The sequence below is a fragment of the Chiroxiphia lanceolata genome, chromosome 6 (assembly GCF_009829145.1).
Source record: "Chiroxiphia lanceolata isolate bChiLan1 chromosome 6, bChiLan1.pri, whole genome shotgun sequence".
Taxonomy (NCBI): Eukaryota; Metazoa; Chordata; class Aves; order Passeriformes; family Pipridae; genus Chiroxiphia; species Chiroxiphia lanceolata.
The window spans coordinates 2,458,285-2,482,365 of NC_045642.1; the positions used below are offsets into that span (position 1 = coordinate 2,458,285).

Sequence of the window (24,081 nt, forward strand, 5' to 3'; positions counted from 1 at the left end):
AAATCATCTCCTCTGGAAATGCATCTCCAGAGAGCAGGGGGTAAAGGATGAAAGCCATTGCTGCACCATCAAGACATGACTGAAAGGGTTCTGCCTATACCCTGATGCCTCCATTAGATGTACATAAAAAAACACTTGATTTGAGTAAAATGCATTTAAATGAAATATAAACTGTGTTGTTTTCTCAGAAAAATAAACCAAGAAAGCAATATGCACCAACAAAACTTTTCACGAGGCCCAAGGAAGAAAAAAGTATTGATTTTCATTTTCAAAAGGGTCTCTCCTTAGATAGAAAACAAATTTTTACGATTAACTACTGAAAGAAACATTTTGATTCAGTGAACAGCAGAACAAGGCATTTTCCCAGCTAAAACTATTTTCCAGAGCTTTTGGATGCATTCATAAATAGCTCCATATCATCTGAGACAACTGTGGCAAAAACGAACCACTGATCTGAAAAAACGTTACCTTGTTCTACCTTGATGTGCCAAACAGGGCTGTGTGTGCCCCGCATTAATGGATGATTCACGGGCTCAAGCTCAGCACACGTGCAAGCACTTGAAGAACTGGGGTAGATTTCTCCATTTCCAGGACACAGACCCTGGATTTCTGAGGGAAGAAAAGGAGGATGATTGCTGGCAGCGAGCAGCTCCACTTACCCGCTCTTGGCTGGTCGTAGGCCAGCGAGATGCATTCTGGGTTACCACATTCAATATTTGCCTTTACAAAATAACGTCATAAATTACAGTTTGATCAGCAAGTGCGCTCCTCTCGTACCCTAAAAACAGTATTCTTGAGGTACATTTGAGGTTTATTTTTATTTTCCCCCTTTTAAAACCACGGAAAATAAAGCTAGTGGGTGAAAGGTAACTGTATCACTTCACAGACACAAGCTACCCTCTGATTACAACTAATTAAGATATTCAGCAGCCTTAAAACAATACCTTTTTTTAATCAATGTACCCAGACGGCATTCACAGCTTTTTGAGATGACAAATGCCCTTTGAAGGAGTTAATAGGCAAAGGTTTGTACTGGCAATGAATAGGGCTACCTTTAATTGATCCAAGAGCCTTAGAGAGCCGTCTTATAGTGTGATGATGTATTTGGGTTGCAAGTAGGCCAAAATAAGCATAAAGAAAATCTGTAAGACCATGAGACCTTTCATTTTTTTCATTGCAGGGAGGGAAAGGCCGGGGGAGAGGCGGGGGGGGAACTGCTGGGGAAAATGAGAGAACTATGATGGGGTTATCTTTGTGCTCTGGCACTTAAAATAGATAAAAACGAGAGAAATTTTGAGGAAAAGAGAGGAAGTGATCAGGCCATAATTCTGAGAATAAACGTCAAGATGTACGGAAATGTACAAAACAAGGCTTCTTCAGAAAAAAAAGAAAAAAAAAACATGAAAAAAAGAGGAGATGACCTAATGGTATAAAGAAACATTGATTAAAGAAATACCCAGAGGGAGAAAGATATTCCATCAGCTTTAACAAACACTGCATGGCCCTGCATTCCCTCTTTACTTCTCAAGTAAGGGAAGAAAAAAAAATATCTGTAGAAAAGGCAGTCACATGGATCCATTTATAATTTTCTCCTAATTCTTTGCTCATCTTTTTTGCATGGTTTTGTTCAAGATGTACAGGAAATGTGCACACAAGAAGTGACTCACAAAATTAAACATGATGGATTAGTAGTAAGCATTCTACCCTCTGCAGTCACAGAAGAAACAAAAAAATTATTTTTATAAGGAACATAAAATCCATTTAGTCATATTTTTTCTTGATGAGACTGATTGTACACTAATATTGCCTAGTAATGACAAAACTAGTCTATCCATACTTCCACTAGCCTTTCATAAAAGACTTAATTTTGGCAGAATCCCTTCCTCGTAGAGCAAAAGTTAAACAGATTTCCTTGAACTTTCCCAGGTGCAAACTTCACGCCAAGGTAGAATTTTTTTGGAAAGTCTGAGGCAAATCAGACAAGAAAATTCCTAGACTAGAAGACTATTTTAAAATGGAATTACTGTGTAAGCATATTATCCATAACTCTGTAAAAAAAAAAAATCAAATAGAGAGATGTTGGGGTCTGAGATTATCTTAGAAGACAGATATGGGAGGAGCTAGGGAAAAAGTTGACATTGTTCCTTAAAAATAAAAAAAAGCAGAGCAATAAAATATCCTGCTCCAACACACGCATCCAGATGCCTTAGGAAAAGTAAGTCCACTTTCAATTTGGAATGGGAACAGACAAGCTGTTCTCAAATTCTGCTCATCCTCTTTATCCCAGAGCCATGAACGAGCCCTCTTCCAGCAGCCACTAAACAGAAAAAAGTACAAAGTCTTCATTGTGGTCTGGGTGAAAATGAAGAGAGACTGAACTTACCCCTGTAAGACAAAAGAACTCAGATAGGATTCTTCAAAGAACAATACATTCCCGTTGGGAATATCTGCCTCCCGTGAGTTTTCCTCTGTGGCACAAAGCTCTGAGGAAAAGAACAGATAAAAACTTCATGTCATAACTTCCAGACATTTTCCTAATTAACCATCCTAAGCCCCCATCACCAAGCACCAAAGAATTAGAACCATACCAAGGTAAGCACCAGCTGCATCCTTCAAAAACCCCCTCACTTCAAGGCACAAACATCAGCAGATCAGGAGAACCAGGGCACATGGACAGTTTAAATAACACTAATAACACTAATAAGTATTGATGTTGTTGTTATTTTGAGAAAGTCTTCTCCTTGTTCCATTCACTTTCAGTTCAGACTGTTAGAATGTTCCTTTGCAATTTAAAGCTGAAAGATTTCCTTCCACTATATCAGGTCACATGTACATTCTAGCCACCATAAGTTTTCTAAAAATAAATAAATAAATAAATAAATAAATAAATAAATAGGAACTGCAAGGATGTCTAAAGGACGTCAAGTCCTTTGGGAACACTTCAAAACCAATTGCTTTTTGTGCAGAGGACAGCAGGTGGATTGCCCATGACATTCTTCCAGAGTGTGGTGAAGCACCAGTGTTTTACAAAACAGAAGTCAACCCTATCACAAAATAACCACATCCAGTAGCTTGCTACTTGACAGAAAAAAAAAAAAAAAAGGTCCCTTCCAACCCAAACTACTTCAGGATTCTATTCCATGAGCTGGTATAATCAGCCTATTTATGGGACACTCCATGCTACTGAAGATCATATTTCCACTCCTGCCTTTATGGACAGAAAAAGAGTCAGCATTCAAATCCTGTTCACACACGTTCACAGAAGAACACACTGGGACAGAAAGGCACTTCTGTGGCAAATATCAGCAAAATCTGAGCTATTTTCCCAAATCAAACCTAAAATACATTTTATAGCTCTGTTTACACAAGGACAAAACACATCCCACCTGGAAGTGAGTGGGAGTTGGTTATGAAGGGCACCCCAAGGAGCATGGCGGGAGGGCATCTCCTCACAGACTCAACCTGATCACCAATGCAACGCCAAAATTGTAATAATCCCATATACACACACTTATCTTTGACCAAAGATATACTGATGAGAAACCGAGGCATAGAAAGCCTGAGCAGAAATGAAGCCTGACTGTCCAACCTGTATCTATTTGACAGATGCCTCTTAAAAACTAACAGAAACAATGTATTTTTAAAGCCAGTTCATACTGTACTCCTCAAGGAATTTCTGTATTTGGTTAATCTTCACCCCTGCATACATGTGCACACACACACACACACACTTGGAACAGCTGAAACCAAGACTTAAAGGTGAGGAAGGAAAGCTGACGCAGAAGGAGAAATGGGTTTTTCAGTTTCAGAGACAAGACCAAAACCACTACGTTTTGGTCTTCATGCCAGTGTTCAGACAAAAGTTTCCCAGGTTCCTTATAAACTGAAATAACCCTCACTGTCCTGAATAATTTATCCCTTTAAAGTGATCTCCAGCAAGCTTTGCTTAAGATCTAGTTCAGTCTCCTTGCAAAATGTGCTCTTTAACTGGGCTTTAATTATGCTGCCATCTACAACCCCAGGCCCAAACACAGCACACAGGGAAATAAACCCCTCAATGTTTTCCCAAAGGAGGCAGGAGGGAGTTCCATGCCGTATCATACGTGGCAACAGGCACAGATAAAGTTGTGCCTTCAGCTCCACCAGTGTAAATCCTCAGCTACTCCACACTGACAGAAACCTCACCCTAAACTCTCCATAGACTCTCCCCAACTCAGCTGGGATAAAAAGGAAGCAAACTTCGATCCCTTTTTTTTTCTAAAAATCTGCTTCACAATTCAACACCTTTGATGTAAACCTTTTAAAAGACTGTGATGGCATCAAGTCAGGGACAGGACGGAGGGAAATATATGTTTCCATCCGCAGGGGGATCATCAGGAGGAGGGTTAATAGCCCTGGGCATGTGATCAAATTAAGGCTTGTGCCAGTTTCCCCAGGCTTTCCCTTGCCATCACCAGCTTCCCTAGGCTGGGCAGCTCACCCTCACCTTCTTACCAAAGACAGCTCTTAAGCAGAAGCACGACAGGCTGCTGGGAGGAAACAGAAAGACAATCACACAACTAACTTATATGGACAAAGTATGAAACGGGCCAAGGGAGGGAGGGAGCCTTTGATATCTTCACCTTCGCAGAGATACGAACCCCACACGCATTCACAGCCTGAAAGACGGGGAGGCGGCAGGAATTCCGACCTTCCCAACATGTGGACTGCAGCACTGAGGCAGCACAGAGTCTAAACAAGGCTGGAGTTAGCATTCAGAGCACACAGCCCAGCAGAGTATGGGAAAGGGATAGAGCAGCCCAAAGAGCTGGCGCCACGAACTGACGAGCAGAGCGCAAGTGATAAAGATTTACTGCGAGAGAGGAGGAAACAGTCCGCTGGCCCGATTAGAGCTGTGAATACCGAGTTGTTCAGGGAGGATTTTGCAGCTGACTGATCACAGGCTGTCGGAGCAGGCCTCGGACAACAGCTGCAAGGCTTGCTGGGCTGCAGAAACAAAAGGCGCCTAGCACGGTGCAAAGAAAGAGTTGACAGGTTGTTGTTAGCAGTGGCAAATGTGTGAGGTATGTCACTGTGTGTGAGACGGGGTGGGTTGGGTTGGTGGGGAAGAAGGAGGGCAAGAAGCACAGGCAGCGCTCAGAAAAGGCGGGGGCGTGGGGGGGCTGGCGGGGGAGGGAGCAGGGACACAGGCTTGGTCAAAGCATTTTCCTAAAATCAGGCCGGTGTTTGTGAGGGGGACAATCACAAGGTCTGTTTACTGCTGCCAAGATGAATTAGCCCATCGTCTCATTTATAGGACGAATCCGGTGGCACAGACTATAAGGTGCATGGCATTAAAGGGACTAATTAGACGATTCCGGCAAATCTGAATTAAGACCCTTTCTTTCTTTAAAAGCTGGAAAGCATTTCTCAGGACTCCAGTCAGATGGCTTAGGTTTTGTTGGGCTTTTTTCTTTCTCTTCTGAGAAGGGATATCTTGTGCAGTCCCCTAACTCACAACGGTCTGCTCTACATTCTACTCTGAGCTTCAAGAACAGTTGTTAGGAAGCTGCTGGCATTTACATCATATCTAAAAAGGTCCAAACTAAAATCCTGGATTCTGCAGGAATTCAGCTCCCAGTCCAGGGACAAACTTTGCAGCTGGTCCCTCCTGTTGGAGTGGGCCAAAGCAGAAGCCCACATGAGAACATACCTGAGCTAAGAGCCTACAGCTGAATTCTCTCTCACACATACAAAACAATCTCGGTTTTTCAAAAGCTGGCTTCTAATCTGACACCCATCCACCCCCTCCGAACACAGGGTCTGTAGCCAAGTGCTTTTCCCAAGCAACTCCCTGTTTCTGGAGCCATGGTTCACTAAGCATGTGAGTGCTGGGCAGGAATGTATCAATGAAACTGCAGAGGTGATCAAAGACAGAAGCTGGAGAACAGGAGACCTCGCTTCCAGCTCCCCATTTGGCAAGTTTAGGATTCAGTTCTTGAAATCTGGCAACATTTTACTCCAATTGTGACAAAAACAAAGTGTTCCAAACACCTCTGAAGCAATGGTGCATGCTGTTTGCACACAACCACTATATTACAGTGGTCACTATTAAAATGTTTTACCAGTGGTTAAGGTTACCATGGCATTCCCAGCATTCTAAGAGAAGGGAATACCACGAAAATCATGGAAATACTCAGCACTGCAAGCTGCAAATATCGGATGTTTCATAGTAATTAGTGACACTTTGTTAAGCAGAGGCTTCTTGCTTTTTAACACACATATCTATCGCTAACCAACAAATGGGAGACACTAAGAAAGTGCAGTGGCCTTTACAGTATCTGATCAACTGAACAAGCAAACCCTATTTTGATTTTTCTCTTCTATCTCTGGGACCCAGTTAGCCTAGTCCCAGCGGGCAGCACTTGATACACTGTAAAGGGAATTCAGAACAAGAGGCATTTCAAGGCCTCTAACACAGCTCCATTCTCCCAAAATATATATAAAAAAACCCCAACCCAGTGTGCAGAATACTCCATCTAGGGGCAGAAATGCAGCCCAAAATTTCCTTAGCCTTTGCTTTGACATGTGTTAACCTCATTCTACCGGGACTGAGTGCATGAGAAATAATCAGACATTTCACAGAGGTTCCAAATAATTCTTCCTCAGTATGAGTCCATAGATTTTTACTTTTTATTATTTTAAAGACAGAGCTTCCAGCTTGAATTTCCGCTTAACAGTGATGAAGAACACAGGCACCACTTTTATACAGCTACTAGCAACTGGACTATACTTTAAACTACAAATATTATCTTAGGAACAATTTATAATCTATCATCTCCATATGCTCAAAGTTTTCAGCTGAATAAGGGTGGCCAGTGAGCTCAACTGCAAGGAATAATGAAATGCCTGAAGGACTATTTAGGTAACTATATTTTTGGATGTAATTACGCTCCCACTGAAGTCAAAGCAAAGTCTGAATTTGGCTTCAGTGGGAGCAGAAATGATTTGTGGCAGAAGCATATTTCTGAGTCAGAAACCCTCTCTGTAGCTGGATAATTCAGTATCATTTATGCTTAATATTAGCACATGGGATTTGTTCACCGAATGTATTTGAGAGCAGTAGACAGAAGCAACAATTCACAGGCTCTGAAAAAACCCTGAAAAGATAAAATAATGCCCATTAACAGGGTTTTTTTCTTCTTAGGGAAAAAATTAATTACAGAAGTATATCAAGCCTGGCCTTCCAATTATGTTTCCTTTGTACAAATCGCTTTCAGCTGACAAGTCCTGGCTAATTTTCTGTAGTAAGCAACGGGTTACAGCTTGTCCATAATGTCACAGCTTCCCACTGCACTGTGTCTCGCTCTTTGTCTCTCTGGTACAGAGGGGCTGCTCCTGAGGCTGCTGCAGCACTCTGGAAAGTCATCAAATTACTTCCTACATTTGCTCTCCTTAAACACCTCCGCTCGATCCCCCCCTGCTCTTCCTGTTCCTCAGCCCCCTCGGCCGCGAACTCCATCCCCCGTAAACGCAGAGGTTAGAATTTTCTAGACACCGCTTTAATTTTTCAAATAGCAATCCAATTACTGAGCAAATTGGCACATGTGCCTGGTTACATAGTGACTTGGCACTGCCTCCCCTCGCTGCTGGCAGTGATGAATGTGTTCCCCCTTCGCCCTCCTCGTCTATGTGCCCCAGCCTCCAAGCCAACACCAGTGACCACATAAGGAGAGTGCCTGGCAGCTGCAAGCCCGAGGTGCCAAGAGGCAGATTGTATTCTGCAGCAGCAGGATCTGGGACTGTGACTGGCTTCCTGGCTAGTCTTTTGTAAGACCTTTTCCATGGCCTCTAGGTTGGCTCTAATGAAGCCTGTAGAAATGCCTGCAGGGAGCTGGTATAGAAGTGAGTTAAGTCAAAGGTTTAATTTAGTTTCTAAAGTGAAGCGAATGTATATTGGCCTTCTTTTTCCACCCTGCAATTATATTCCTGCCACATTTATGTGAAAATACAGTATTCAGTCAACAATAGGAGTGCATTCCTGGGTATGTCTGCACTGCACATTGGGGCAAAGATCCCCAAGCCAGCCTCAATTAACTTAGTGCAGAACCAGGAGCAATATAGCTGTGTTTGCTCGCTGCGACACCCGAGCTAATTAACTATGTATGGCAGTAACAGAGCTTTACTGTTTCTGGCACTGCTGCTGGTATCCCTGTGTGGTAATCGACTGCAGACATGCCAGCTCACTTGGAGGTAACCTGAGGGCTCCCCACTCCAACGTGGCTCTGCACTGCCCAGATATGTTTAGGAATACTCCGGGAACTGGCAGGAATTTGTTGACCATCATGTGAGAGTGCTGAGGCTACACATGTGGTTACAGTAAATCTGGACTGTTCCTCTTCCATCCCATTCACATTCTTTTATTACTCACAACATGATGGTCACAGAGCATCTTTAAGTAATGTGTTGAGCATCTTGAGCAGCATCTGTCACATGTGCTGCTTTCTAAATTTCCCACTTCCTCCTCCAGGGGCAAAAAGCTGGACAAAGATATTTTAAAGTATTTCTCAAACTTGCCTTTTCCATTTTTTTTTTTAAGAAAATTGGGTCTTAGCCCATAACTGAACTTCTTCAGACTATTTAGAAACCCATTTTCAATTATTTCAACGAAGCAGATAAGAACTTTCTCACAACAGGATAGCTTTCCCCCATCTGGCTTTTTTATGGTCCCCAAGAAATTAACTTTCTTAAAATAAATGAGTGCAGGTTCCAAAGACCAGAGATGCACTATGATCCCTGTAATTCAAACAGGCTTTGGCCAAGGTAAAAACAAAAAACAACTTACCAGCTATTCCTCTTTCGGAATCCCACCTCAGGCATACCAAGAAGCTACTGGAGAGAATCAGAGTTATTTTGCCCAGCAAATTTCTGATGCAGATGGTAGTCTGGAAAATATCCTAGTGGACTCTGGACTGCACGCACTGGAATATTTTGCCGAGTTCGCTTGCTTGGACTTTACTGTAAGAATTGGAACTTATGGGTACAGTTGTTTGTTACTGATGGAATTTTTCCTTTCCCTTTATATTTTTTTTTCCCCCTAAATTGGGTATGTTGACAGAGGTACCGAATGAGCAATCAGATTATAATTAATTAAATTCTCATTTATAATTTAAGAGCTTTATCAGCCACGTTGCCTTTACTGACATTCACCTTACTTGAAATCTGTAGGTAGACAGGAAAGCCCAAGATCTTCTTCTGACTTAGACAAACGAGTTGAGTTGTAATTCCAAGAACCACCATAAGGACCTGAGGACTTTCTCTCCAAACCTAATCCATCCCCCCAGCTCTCCAGACTGACTTTTTACAAGGCAGCAAACACAGTGATAAATTTTAACACACGCAAGTCCCCAGGCTTTCCCTCAGTACAAACACCCACAACTGTGATGCAGCAGCATGGATTTTAATCAAGTGTTTGATATCTAAGCATGATGTTTTTCCTCTGTCTCTCAGTCTTTGCCACAGTTTTGCACGAGTTACTTGGAGTCACTTTAAACAAACGGCACTAAGTTCTGCACAGGCATCAGGAAAGGTAAAGTTACACACAGCACTGGGAGGCTTCACACCATTTCTCAGGAGTCCGTACCTCTGTATTTCAGTGATGCTGAAGAGGAAGATAAAAACCCCAGAGCTGTAGATGACGTGCAGCCCTACTGCCATCTTCCATGCCTTCTACGGGAGCAGGAAACTGGGCTCGCAGTCCTGGCCGCGGGCCTGTAGGACACAAGAAAGAGCCAGTTATCCAGAAGGGCACAGGAGCATGTGCCTCTCACTAGGCATGTGAATGCCCCAAAAGCAGAAAAGCTCACATGCCAAAGTTAGCAACACTGCTGTAGCCAGGCTGTGCTGAGAGTTAAACATGCACTTAAGAGCTTTGCTGGATGGCAGCCATTTACAGATGTACAATCAGTGCAGAGACATGTAGGCAGAGACTTCCTTTAATGGGTCCTCTGAATCCCCTTCTTGAAGATACATAATTGGTTATTTTGATGAATGTATTTAGAAAACATACTCTTCTTCTGATTGCATCTCAGACACTGGCACATGCATCATTTTTCCTGGAGTCCTTTATTTACTACACTTCTTAAAGATTCAGGGTCAGACAAACAACTGAAAATCAAATGCAAAAAGTAGCCAGGTTCTGATAAGGCAGAACTCCCCCAGCTCTTGTTTTCCTCTTGCTTTATCCCTGCTTTGTTTGAAGATGCTGATGGGTGCTTGCCTGCATGTAATAACTAACAGCAGCTTGATGAATAAGACAAGAGAAAGTAGGGGGGGAAAAAAAACAATAGGAGAGGCATTAAGGGCACTAAGTCATTCTTTCTGGGATGGGCATTAGACATATGTTCACTACTCCAGTCCCAGTGCAATCAAAGCTGTCCTGTGCCACTGCCAAAAAGTGCAACAGGTGCCAGAAGATTACAGCACTGGTTAAATCCACTCCTAAGGCACCAGCTCAGGGACTGATCCAAATCCCAGAAGCCAATGAACATCTTCCTCCAGATGTCAATTGTTTTCAAATAGTTCCCCTCTTATTTCCAGTGCGATGCCGGGGAGGGGCAGGGGGGGATAAATAAATTCAACTGCCAAGAGGCAAAATCCTCTGATTTCATCACTGCAGGTCTGGACAGATGCCAAAGCCAAGCAGAGCCTCTCAAGCACATTTGTAAGGTAATTAATATTTTATATTCACAACAATAAGAGGGCTTCATTCACAAGGAACTATTAAGACAGTTTCTGCTTCCATTCTTCCCAGCACATTACAATGACGACTCCATGCCAGCAGCAGCCACATGGCCTAAAGGTGCCAAGCTGGCAAGGATACTCTCTCACAGCATTTGGCATCCAAGCCCTTGGCAAACCCCTCAGCAGTTGTGCTTGGCTGCTTTTGGATCCGTCATGTGGTCAGGCTGCTGATAGCAGAGGAGGGTGCTGCGTCCTCTGGGCACCATTTCACTTTAACACCTGTCTGATTCAGAGGAATGTGTGCACATGGAAAGCAAGATCCCTGCACAAATCCTCCCGGAGACCCAGAGCACATGCTCCATTTGTTACTGAAAGGGGTCGTTTCCTCAGACCCACAGTGCTTCCCCCCCCCCCTTCCCCTTCACATATCTGTACACAGCCCTTAGAGGGTCCTACATCCTGCCATGCATTCCACATGTGTTGGAGGCTTGCTCTGTGAACCAGGAATACAAAACATAGCCTTTTTGTATATAATGAAATCTCATATTTTACTGTGCTCATATAAAGCCATTGCTTTGTGACTAAGACTTTTTTATTTGTGACATTTTAATGATCTACAAATGTTTGGTATAGATGAAAGGAAATTATTATTTCCAGGTCACCTTGCAGTAATACTTTTTGATAGGCACCATAATTCCAATTAAATTGGGTAATAAGGGAGGAGGAAACCCTTCAAACATTTGAAGTGCTACTGAAGCAGAAATATTTTTAAAGGAAAGCTTCAAAACAAGCATACATCCTTTCACAGAATCACAGGATATGCTGAGCTGGAAGGGACCCACAAGGATCATTGAGTCCAACCCTTAGGTCTGCACAGGAGTCACACCACAAGCTACAAAATATCACAGGAGCATAGATAGGAAAATTCAAAGCCCTTTTTCCATTGGGGACTACTCAAAAAATGCAGATATTACGACATGCAGACCACAAGGATGTAACTCTGAGCCCCACAAACACACTTTGCAGGGAATGCAGCAGGTTTTCGTGTCACAGGATCGGGGCTGACTCAGGCACAAACTTCATCAAATAATCCTAAGTCGTGTTCCTCAGAGGTACTTGTCAAAACCACCGCTACCACCCCAAACTTGGCAGGGGCAGCTCTCCAGGAGCTGCGGCAGAGGCGCGACGGGCGCTGAGGTGTCGCACAGCAACCCCCAAATCCGCGCCTGTCCCAGAGCACCACGACCCACCTCACGTTCCCATGGGCTGCACTGGTTCATCCAGTACATTCTGACACTTCAGAGCAGGGTTATCTCGGGATCACACACTCCAAAGCCTGTGGAATAAACGCGACGTTTATTCCGGTTGCCAAGCTCGCAGTCACGAAACAGCCGCTATCGCCGGCTCGGGAGGGGAAGGCTCAGCGCACCCGTTTCACCCCGACCGGGGGACACAAACACGAGCCAGGGCTCCCGTGTTCCACCCCAGCCATCTGCCTGTCACTTTGTACCGTGATTTTTTGTTTTGTGTCCAGCTTGTGGCCCACAGGCCCCAGCCGAGGCCTCCCCGTGCCAGGCAGAGCAGTAGCACAGAACACAAACCCCGCTCGCCGCACGTAACCTGCATTTATCAGTCCCCCCCGATGTGTTGGGCCATACAAGCTTTTTTTTATAAAATTGAAGTTAAAAAAAAAAAAAAAAGCCAACAAAGATAAAGGCACGACCTTTCTGAGATCCTCATACTACAACAAGCTTAGCAGTGACATCCCTATCAGAAGATCACTGGGGCTGCCCACGTGTAAAATAATTTTAAAGCTACTTGAACAGAAGACAGGATAAAGCATTTCCAAAATTACTCTACTCTAGCATCAAGTAAGCAACTTATTTTATTTTTGAAGAGCTGGGTTTTGTTGTTTTGTTGGGATTTTTTTATTATTCTTTCTTGAACAGCTCTTCACTATTTAATCAGGAAAAAAACTTATCTCACCCCCTGCTTTGAAACACATGTTTTCTTCAGAACATTAGGGTGACGTACAGGATGGACACTGGGACCATGACAAATTTAAGATCCAGCATCTTGAAGGCTTTTCTGGCCACAAGCCAAACTTTTCTGGAATGAAGAAAAGCTTTTTAATAAGGCATTTTCAGTAAAAAATTCAGTATTTAACCCTGTGAAGGTAAGGAAATACCCCAACCTAAAATTATGATTCAGTTGCATATAAAAAATGTTATTTTAGATCATTTTTAGGAGTTATTGTGATACATTATTTTCCATTTCTTTTTCTCTGTGACCTGGGCAATGGATTTCATTGTGATTAAAGCACCTGGCTTTTGGAGCAAGGGAGATGAAAAATAAGTACCAAATAAACATATAAAACTCTCCAGCAACATTCCTGGAATAGTTCCTCTGTAAAGTGCATGGCATGTTCAGAACACATGATTTCCTAGCACAAAGATTTTACTGGCTTCACTGCTCAGTGTGGTCATCTCAGATCCATGCCAGATAAACCTTCCACACCATATTGTCATTTATTTTTCACCTCTGGCTACACATCCACTCTTTTTAAACAGCAAGATCCCAGTTCCTACACAAATTCACGACCTGAATGCTTGTTAAATTATCTTCCCTTGAAAATTATAACCTAGAAGAGAACATGTTACTGCATGTTACTCTTGGCAACTACAGTGGAAAGGAGTAAGTACAGGACTTCAGAAGATCCAACAAAAGAACGAGAGCCAAGGAGGAGGCTTTGCCTCCAAGGGGTTCCCTGCACCTCGTTTCGGCAGCATCCCTGTGCCGGGTACCAGGAAGGCCCTGGAATGAATGCCCCACACAGCATGGCCTGTACAAAAGTTATGTGGGAAGGCCAAGGAAAGGAAAAAATTTTATGTCAAAGTCCAAAAAGCCTCCAGTTTCACTTACATAAAACTACATGAACAGACCTTGCCAGATGTTTCCTTATCATAATACGCTTCCCCTTACTAACGGGACTAAATAAATACGACTTACCCAAATCAAATCCTGACCATTTCCCCATTTTCAACTTAATGAATTTTCTCAGCTTTATGCACTTTTTTTAGCAATGTGAAGTCAAGAGCTTCTTCATGAGAACGTGCCTGACCGGGACATTTATTTTTGTTAAAACAGTTACTGTGCCATGACACAAGGGTAGAACACTGTTTTAAAGGGCTGCTGACTCTGGACAATTTATATGCTAATTTCAGAAATGATTCCTCCTACATTAAATAAGGAGCTGAGGAATGTTCCAAAGGTCTAGACAGCCCATGCCATTTACAGATTGGGTAAATCAACGCTAATACTGCCCACAGCGAATTACACCGTGTGAACTTTCTGCACTGCACACACTTTACTAATTTTAGTTCCACGTGGTTCCTCAGCTGACTGGCCAAAATATAAACTACACCAGCTCCCCAAAGCCTCCCTGTGCCCATCTTGACCTTGGACTTGCCTTTAATATTAAACTTGAGAAAAAACCTGAATGGTCACACTTTTTTTATTCAGGGTACATTTATAAATGGTTTATAAAGGGTTAACAAATGATTAATAGGTTATGATAATATTAAAAAGTATGGATAACTACATACAATAAGGATAACTGCTAGGCATTTAATACTAATTGATCAGCTATTTAGGACATACATTCTAGCCCAAACTCCATCAGTGAAGAGTCCGGCAAATAATTCAAATATCTTCAAACTTGTTTGAGCACCGACAAGTTCTCCAGCATTTATTAGCAGTGTTCTGAGGCTACTACCATTTAAAAGTACAAGTCAAATCTGTCTCCAAATTTAGACTTCGTACAAAAAAGCTGTTATAAAACCTTAGACTGACAGAAAGATTTCCAGTTTTAATTTTACTTTCAGTAGAAATGATCTCTACGCAAATTCTCATACAGGATATGTGACGCCAACAAGGCAGAACCAAAAAACTTAAAATTCAACAAGCATCACTATGTGGATCATAAAATACTAAAAAGATCAATTGAATTTTCAGATCTCCCTCTGGTTTTGTATCTCAGCTTACCAGCGACGCCGCCGAAACGAGGCACCGATGCAAAGCACGGTGCTGAGCCCAAGTGCTCAATTGTTACACACACAAAAAAATCAAAATCTCACTAGGGATGAAATTCTAGTTTTAGAAATAAACCAGCGTGCGAAGCATTGACAGCATCTTGTGTATTGTCGTGATGTGACAAGTTCTTGCAACCTTGCCTACTGGTGAACCCTAAGGTAGTAAATACTATGAGGTACCTTCACGTGACAAAAATCTGATTTCTTTGCAATGTGATGCCATGAGATGGACCTTTCTTTCTTCATTCCCCCCCTCCTTTTTTTTTTCTGTTTCTTTCTACTTAACTGTCTGAGGATTATATCAAATATAAATGACACAACCTCATAATAACTTTCTTAACAGATTGAGGATGCAGAGCTGGATTTTAAGTCAAAAGAGCACTGAGCATGTGCCTCCTCTCATCAAATTCAATAGCTGAACTTCCACTGAGTGCCAAGGAATTGAATTAGGGAATCTGTTTATAGTGTGGGTGCCAGCAAACTCTTCCCCTCTGTGCCATCATACACCCCCCCCAACTAATCAGTGCACTGTTAATTATATCATAGGAGCTCTCTTAGCAAATTATAAATGCAAGCAGGGCCCAAGACCCGAATAATAAATCACATACAGCAAGACCATGCTTTGCTATACCTGAGACACCTCAGTCAAATGGCTCCTGATAATGATCAATGATGGTAAATTGGCCACTGGGCTCCTGGAAAAATTCCAAGTTTCACCTTCCAGCTACAGGAATGGGGAGGATATATGTGAATGGGATTGTTGGCAGGGAAAGGTACATTGTTTCATTGCTGTGGGAAAAATGCTTAATGCTCGAACATTTCCTTAAAATAAGATTACAATGAAACATTAGAGGTGGCATTATTAACGATAATCAACTTTCCTGGCTAAATGAAAAAAAAACAAACCAAAACCAAAACAAAAACCTCCAAACCCAACTCCAATCTCCAGGAAAAAAAGAAATCTAGTGTTTCATCCCTTGCTTTTTTCTGAGCACTTCAGCAGAAATACTTCCTGCAAAGAGAATAGGCCTTTGTATGCTTTGGTTTTTGAAACTCAAGGAAGTTCCCAACTTACCTGTCCTTTTTACCCATCAATGGATGAGAAGGAGATTAATTGAAATTCTGAGACTTTAGACTATAGCACTTTTGACATACTGGAAAAAAAGAACCCTTACACCTCCGATTCATTTCTGAATATTAGAACCTTGTCCGGGAAATAGGTTGTGCCTGAAGAGAGACACAAAACGTAGACAGCTTTAAAGAGGATTTTGGGATCTCAGAAACTAAACTTGTTGCTGGACTCCTTGGCATCAAAACCACAGCCATAAAATACTCTGCTGCCTAGTAAGGCAAACTATGAGATATTCCCTCAAACTATGAGATATTCCACCACTCCACGCCGGAATCTTGGGGCAGCATCTCCCTTTGCAGCCACGGCACAGGAAGCACTGTATGTGATGGGAAGGCAGGTTAAAAAGGTATGTTTCTGAAACACTCTGTCTTTCATGCTTTCCCCAAGACAAAAATAAAAGCCTAGTACAATGATAAGAATGCTGCTAAATATTCAAACAGGTTCTCTTCCTGAGAAACCACTAGGAAAGCTCATGCAGACAGAGTACACACATGCAATACATACACATAAAGATATATGTGAAACACCCTGTGCTTCTCAACAGAAAACAAAGCATTCCCACCTCAGAGCTCATTCAAAGGCTCTGACTCAGAATTGTCCATCCAGTTTAGAGTCACCTCCTTTCTCAGCTTGTTACCTCAGCTTCATTCCATCCTCCTTTAACTCCTCTGAAGGTCCAGCCAGCTCCTTTCCTTCACCAATCCTCTTAATTTCCCCCAGAAAACACCTTACCTCAAGAGGAAAACAAAACATGTCATTTTATTATATCATTCCTTCTCTGTATGTCTCTCTCCTTGTGCTGCCTTTTTAGGTTACAGTTTCTTTAGGACAGGGATTATTTACTGTTCTGTGTACTAATACAACACAGTCTGGATCTTATGCAGTCTCAAGTCACTGAGAAAAAAAAGAAACTGCCTTTGCCCTAAGTAAATGCTCTCCAGAGTGATATCAATCATATTTATCCATCTTTGAAAAAGGAATCCAAGAAAGCACATAACAAACACGCCAAACATTATAGAACCTAAATTGCCTATTCTTTTGAGAAATATTTATTTTAAACAATTTTTATACCATGAAATGGAATCCCACATTTATTCTAGGCATCTCTGATATATTAAATCAGGGTGGAAATTCTATTTTTTTTTAAGTCTTGCTCATTTATCTTTTCAGGGTACTTAGGAGTAAATCATACCGGTTCACAATCACTCCTTTCTCTTCATTGAGCTGCCTGAATTCAATTAGAAAACATTTCACTTGCAAAACTTTTCCTATGAAAGTCCATATTTGGATATAGAAAAATGTGAAAAGACTCAGGAAGACATCCATAAAACCATTAAAAAAAATTGTTTCTGAACACGTTCAGCACCTAAATACTTTTTTACTGATAATTTTACATCAATTTTACTTCATTTTCTTAGTGGCAAAGCATTTGGAAGATATGAAAAGCTGGGCTATAGGTATGTTGCCAATATGCTTTTATCATAGAATCTTGGAATGGTTTGGGTTGGAAGGGGCCTTAAAGATCATATACTTCCAACCCTCCTGCCACAGGGAGGGACCAGGTTACTCCAAGCCCTGTCCAACCTGGTCTTGAACTCTGGATGGCATCTCATTCTTCGTGTGTCACCTGCACCACTCACTTTGGTGTCATCTGCAAACTTGCTTTAGGGTCCAAAAAAGCCACAGTGAGAGTCCCTGTTATTTTCATAGTGCATCCCACCAGGTCTGACCAAAGGCCACTGAAAGCAGGAGATCTTTCAGACCCTTCAGTGGAGCTGCAATAAAGAAATAATTCATTCTTCTGCAGAACAGCTCAAAAGCAACTTAAACACAAATTCTGCAGAGCAGTAGATGAATTTCTACCACTCTTAAGCAAGTGGGAACTCAGAATCCCAGACTTCCAGTTGGGGAAAAAGCATTGGGATATTGCAAGAACTAACCCACTCCGAGATGCCAAAAGGATCTGTTTTCTTTCCCATGAAGCTCAGGTTTCCACCTTTGGCTACGTTCTCAGAACACAGTGTCCTGTTTTGAACCCAACTCAGCAGGGCACACAGCAAGGAGAGCAGAAGAACTTCCCTGAGCATGCACTGAGCAATCAGCCAGGGCTGCTGGAGAGAGAGACATCACCCTCAGATCAAGATGGACCATTACAGGCCACCTTATCATCAGCCTCCCACAGACCAGAAACTACCAGGTGGATCTAAAAAGCTTAAAACTGCACATTCCAGAGAGGTGGTTCTGAAGTAAAACAATAATGCTTCAAAATGCCACACCTTCAGGTGAAGGGACACCTGAAAATCCTGCTGTGAACATCACTCAGACCTGGAAAGGATGTACATCCAGGTTCAGCGTGGCCTGCAGCCTCCCATATGCATTCAGAAAGCAGAGAGTGACAAACCCTGGCAGGAACAGATCAGTTGGAGCACTTTTGCTGTGAACTCAAGCTAAATTAAGCAGGTGATAAATCCTTCATCCCTCTGCTGGTGAATTGAGGGAAAGGAAAAGGATTGAAACACTATTTTATGAATAATATAGAATCATTCATTCCCTTTTACATAAGACCAGAAGAAATTCCAGAGGTCTGTGGTACACTTGAAAACAGGCACAAACCCCTGATTTGTAACAAAGTGCCCCAAAAATACTTGAGCTAATCTCAGGGTTCAGCACAATTCAGAGAAGCTCAGCATCACTAAGGCACCATCTTCAGTCCAGGCTGCAAGGATTTGGTAGCTGATATCCAGCCCAGTGCTCAGCAGGAGCTGTGAGCCAGAGGTCCCTCCCTATTGCAAGGACATGCCATTCCCAAGCCAGCCTGTCCCTGATGCCTTCAGGAAGTCCATGGAGGCAGTTGCCCATTTCTAACTTTCTTACTCCCAGGCAAAGCAGCAAAAGAAAGATGTTAAATTCCTTCCAGTCACTGAGTTTCCACATTTGCAGCGATATTGCCCATAAAGCATTAGATTGATGGCATTTCCAGGGTGGTGACAGCAGAATGGGCAGTTAGAAGGTAAGATATTTACTTACAATAGCAGCAACCCACAAACAACTTCAAAAAAGCTGGCAAACAGAGATGGAACTTCATAATGTGTGGGATGGAAAGGAAACAGGGTGTTTGTATGTGTTCATGCTACAGTTTGTGTTCTCCTTAAGGCCATAACACAGTTCCTTTGTATCAGCTACATTGTGAGGTATGAAAAAAAACACAACCCAAAACAAGTAAAACAAATTCACTGAAATGAACGCACCCAAAATACATTTGGTTTCCTGTTCCAAAAATAGTACAGATTTTTGAAGTCTTTCAAGCACCATCCCCATCATCCAAAAAGCCTAAATACTCAAATTGTACAATAAACATGGAATCCTTCCTAAAAGAACACTAACTGTCCTGGTTCTCATACTTACAGCACAAAGAACCAGACACAACTAGTAAAAACTACCAGTTTTGCTGGCCATATTCACAGACTCACTTGATTCCTTCCAGCAGAAAAGTGACTTAGAACTATCACATGGCTTTATTCACACCACCACCACTACGTTATGTATCTTGGGAACAAGCTTGACCCATCAGGGAAACGGGATCTAATTTAGGAACTGGTAGATGGAGTAATCACGTTAAAGCTCCTCACTATCACAGAGCAAACACCTGCAGAGGCCACACAGAGGCATAGTTTTTATGTGTATGTGCACATACATGTTTATACACACACACACACATATATATATGTACACACACAGACTTTTGGAGAGAAATCTTCTGTCTCAAACACAGAGGGCTCTCCCACCACAGATGCCATCCTGAGATCTCATTTTCAGCTACCTATATCACAGTTATGCAGAACTGCAGTTCTTCCTGCCTGTACTTTGCTGGGATGCCACGGTAAGTGGTAAATGCTCTGCTGCCACCCAATGACGTTTCCTGGGATTGCCCACTTCCCAAGCCCATTTCCTCCTACTCCATAACCAGGTTAAAAAAAAAAAAAAAAAATCAAGTTAAATTAAAGGCAGCACTTAGAACCGAGCACTTTGCATACCTGTGGCCTCTGTGGAACACGGGACAAGCCTGCCCCTCCTCACCTGTATGCAAATGGCCCCGGGTTCTTTTTATCATTCCGCCAACACCAGCAAAACTTTATCTGAACTCCCGGTCACAAAACCATCATTGTGCTCTGGCAGTTAATTTTTACTGGTTTACAATGTACTTTCCTTTACACAAGAGATAATGCCAGGGAAGCCCAGCAAACCTCTCCCACAGCTGTTCTGCTTTACAGTCCCTCAAAGCATTGATTTCGCAGCGTTATGTCAACGCCAGACACGCCGATTCCCCTCCCTGCTTTCACTCAAGTTCCTTTCTTGGGTCTCCTGACAAAGGACAACTTGTTTTAGTCCTTGTTACTACACCTAAATTAAGTTTGCAGGGGTATATAAACACAAGCAGTAGCCCATCAGGTTTAAGTGAAAAGGGGAAATGCTGTACCCTAGATCTTGAGTTCACCCCCACCTATAATTAAGTCCTCAAACGTTTGGACACTTCAGCTTTCCCTGCAGTAAAAATATACATTTGCAGAGCGCCAATTTAAAGAAATTCAAGCAACTAGCAAAGTAATTTTTGTCAATACGTATTTGCACAAAAGAACAAGCTGCTCAGTTCTGAAGAATCTGTCCACAATTCTGGGGCTGCAACACGTGCATCTGCTCGAATCAGTATAATTTAACATTTTTCAGACCAGTATATACAATGAATTACTTTAAAATGTGGTTTACATTTTCAGTTATCAGCTTAAGCTGGTATAAAAGGCCTTGACTGCTCCATGGATGAATGCTCAGTTGAGAGCTTATTATCACAGAGGAACCACAATTATGGGTCTAAAGGAAGCCCAGCAGTGCTTGATTTATTTTCACCTATTTCATTATTATTCTTGTTTTGGCATACAAGACGTAGCAGGATGTTCCTGCCACCAGAACCTACAGGTTGTAGAATAATACACTAAAAACCTAAAGAACGGCAGAATTATCTTCTTTCCCAAGAACTGTCTATGAGAAAGTTCAATCATCGTGTTAAAACTTAGAAGTTATTTCCAAAACACTGTTCCCACTCCTGCTCTCTGGGGTTCTCAAAGATCAGGGGTTGTTTTGAGACTCATTAGCAGTTAGTGGTACTTAACTACATTTCATTCAGATGGGACAACAAAACTGGATTTGGCACTTTAAAAGAAGTGTCACTTTCACTCTTTTACATTTTCAATGCAGAAGTGTTAAGAGATAAAAACATTTTGGTAGAAACAGATGTGTATTACTGATAATTCACTGCCTCAAAACATACCTTCTAATGTTTTGCCCTTAAAAAACAAAACCCGATTGTATTCCAAGCCCTTGATTCAGGCCCCAGCACTTAACTATGCTGAGAATGTTCCATTAAGTGCATCCAGAAGTGCTGATCACACAGCCCAGCCTGCACGGTCAGGGTCTAAAATGGGGGCTTGAAACTCCCTCTGCTGGCTGAAAACACAGCTAGAGACTTAAAAACATCTTCTCTTGCCCCCTAAAAAGAATTAAAAAACAAATAAACAAACAAAAAACCCAAGCCCAAACGAATCAACAACACTGCCAACAATAGCAAAAAAAAAAAAAGGTAAGAAAAAAATGGTATGTGAAAAACTTTTTAAAAAACTAAAATAAAGACTATCTCTTCTTCAGCGATTTTAATCTTTTTAGTTGCTCTGACCCCAAGGCTTTCCAGCATTCAGATACTCCTACAGCAGTGTCCTGCTACCCAAAGCCTACCAAACTCTGCAAGTCAGTGTCTCAAAGTGATTTTACAACACCCAGAAGGAAAAACTCCCGATCTCCCAGTTGTTGCTCCCATGAAACACCAGCCTGTGAGTGGGAAGCTCTGCAGATGAGTCCTGCACAAAGGATTTCCTTCTTAAGCACTGCCAACGGATCACAAAGAGGATGGTCTCTGTGAGGAGACAATCAGCCAGAATTTACAAACAGGGTGGGAGAACTGCTGGAAGAAATCCACCATCACAGCAGCCAATTAAGGCAGATTCGACAAGGGCCAAAATTACAGCTTTAGGTCAGACTTACTGAGAATCTTCTACCAGAGGCAACAGAGTGGCAAACGTAGGATTTGGGTTCAGAGCCCACTCCTGAGAGAATTTCTTGTGCTCAAAGTCATTCTGGTTCAGTTCCTTCTCTGGAAAGCGTTCTTTCCTTGTCTTCTTCCCTTCATCTATCTTGACTGCAAAAGAGAGGATTTCTGCCCCAAGGACCTTACAGAGTAGACTCAGTGTCTCCCCCTGTGCCTTCTGTGACAGGTCACATAACTCAGTTTTCTAAAGCTTGTTCCAAAATGACTGTGAGAGCATTGTGTCTGACCTACCACTATCTTGCACAGGAACATTCATTTCTAGGTCACAATCAACCAGATGATATCGTACAGTTAGAAAGATTTTGCAGGGATGTGACAGTGACCCTGTGAAATGACTTGAAGCATAAATGGCAAAGCAGATTGTGATGGTCAGGGCGGTCCATCCCATTAACCCCACCAGCAAGCCCAGCTCTGTAGTAAAGTACTCCCCAATTCAAATGGCAATATTTTACACGTATCTTACTCGAGCCTGATCACCATCACCAGGTACAAGACAGATCTAATTTCCCATGTTTTGATAACTATGGTATTTACCTCAGTCATATAATCTAACAGGGGAGCCATTTCCAAAGATCATGGAAAAGCAGTGTCAAGGAAGATCATAGGGCACCATAACACCCCCTCAGAGTCTCCCCTGAGGGCACAAGTCAGTGTAAATTTGCTGGAGGAGAAAGTGGCAATGAAATAACAGAGCTAGATCATCACAAACATTCCATCAACAGTTTGTTCTGTAAAATAGCACAGAACAACGTTCTCTAAAACATCAGTTCTGCTTTCTGGCAAGTCTGTTGGCCCACCAACACACTGGTGGCCACAGAAAATGTAGCTGTAATGCAACATAGTTGGGACAAATCTTGTGAAATGTCTTCTTATACAATGAAATTGCCTTCCTCTCAGTGGGGTTCATACATACACACATTGGGTCACAACCCTTTTTATCCAAACCACCATCTTATCTGTATGGGATTTAATTGAACCCTTCCTCATTTAATAAACTAAATGTGGTTTTCCCCCAACACCTGTTCACGAGTGGCTGGTGCAAAGCCAGGTAACTCCTCTCTCTCTGTGCAAACCAGAAATCACACGCATGAAACTTCGGTGCAGAACTGCACATGAAGGGTTTCAGACCCGAATTTCACCTATACAAGGTCTTAGAAGTCTTAGAATACTTAAGCCTGGATCTGAGCCTCAAGCCCACACCTCACTTTCCAATATTTGCACAATTGGGAAGCAGAGGATCCTGCTTTACAGATCTCCAGAGGACTGAATCAGGGTCAGTCAGGAGATGAGAACCAAGGACTTTGGAAAATGTCAGAGGCGAAAGCTTAATAGCCACTGTGGAGGGTCTCAAGCAAGCAGATGCTTCAAACATGTGCCTAGTTTTTAAGTGCTGAGTTTGATGGCAGTAGATATTACAGTGGGCACCAACCCAAGACAGAGCTAAGGAGGAAAGGCTGGTGGACAAAATAGGAGGAAAAGCAGAGCAGGAGAAACATTTTTTCACGTGCTCTCTTAGTCTGTGTAATCTACCCAAGAAAGGCCTCAGCTAGCAAGTCAACTTCAGACCTCAATTACAACACGTGGGCAGTTTTATTGCCCAACAAAAAGCACACTGGACATTTATGATCTCATTTTATTAAATTCCCCTACGCACGACGCTCACTATTGGGTGTGTATGTGTGTGAGGTTAATATAAAGTCCACACTATATTTGTATAATAACAAGATTAAAAGCTCACCTGCATGGCAGGTGCTGCTGTGGGCACAGGTTTGGGTTATGGATTAACCAAGTCCTATCAAAAACCGGGGTCTATCACCAAATCTAAAGCAGGAAAAGCAGGTGCTTTTCCTGCTGATGTAGCTGAGGGCTCCGATTGAATTACACCGGGAAAGAATAGCTTTGCTTTCTTCATGAAATCTGATTAGAAAAAGAGAGAGCTAACACCTTACACAACACAGTGCAGCTTAAAGGACAATCTGCTC

General features: G+C 42.3%; 1 protein-coding gene across 1 annotated transcript in view; it reads right to left on the reverse strand.

The window, feature by feature from the left end:
- Window positions 1-432: 432 nt before the first annotated feature.
- The window catches only part of TPCN2 (two pore segment channel 2), a 56,931-nt gene continuing 33,282 nt past the window's right edge, over window positions 433-24,081 (reverse strand). The window contains exons 25-27 of the transcript XR_004357604.1: window positions 9,623-9,750; window positions 2,384-2,483; window positions 433-609 (exon numbers count right to left, since the gene is read on the reverse strand). The gene's annotated coding sequence lies outside the window, so the exon portion shown is untranslated. The remainder of the gene's footprint in view (window positions 610-2,383; window positions 2,484-9,622; window positions 9,751-24,081) is intronic.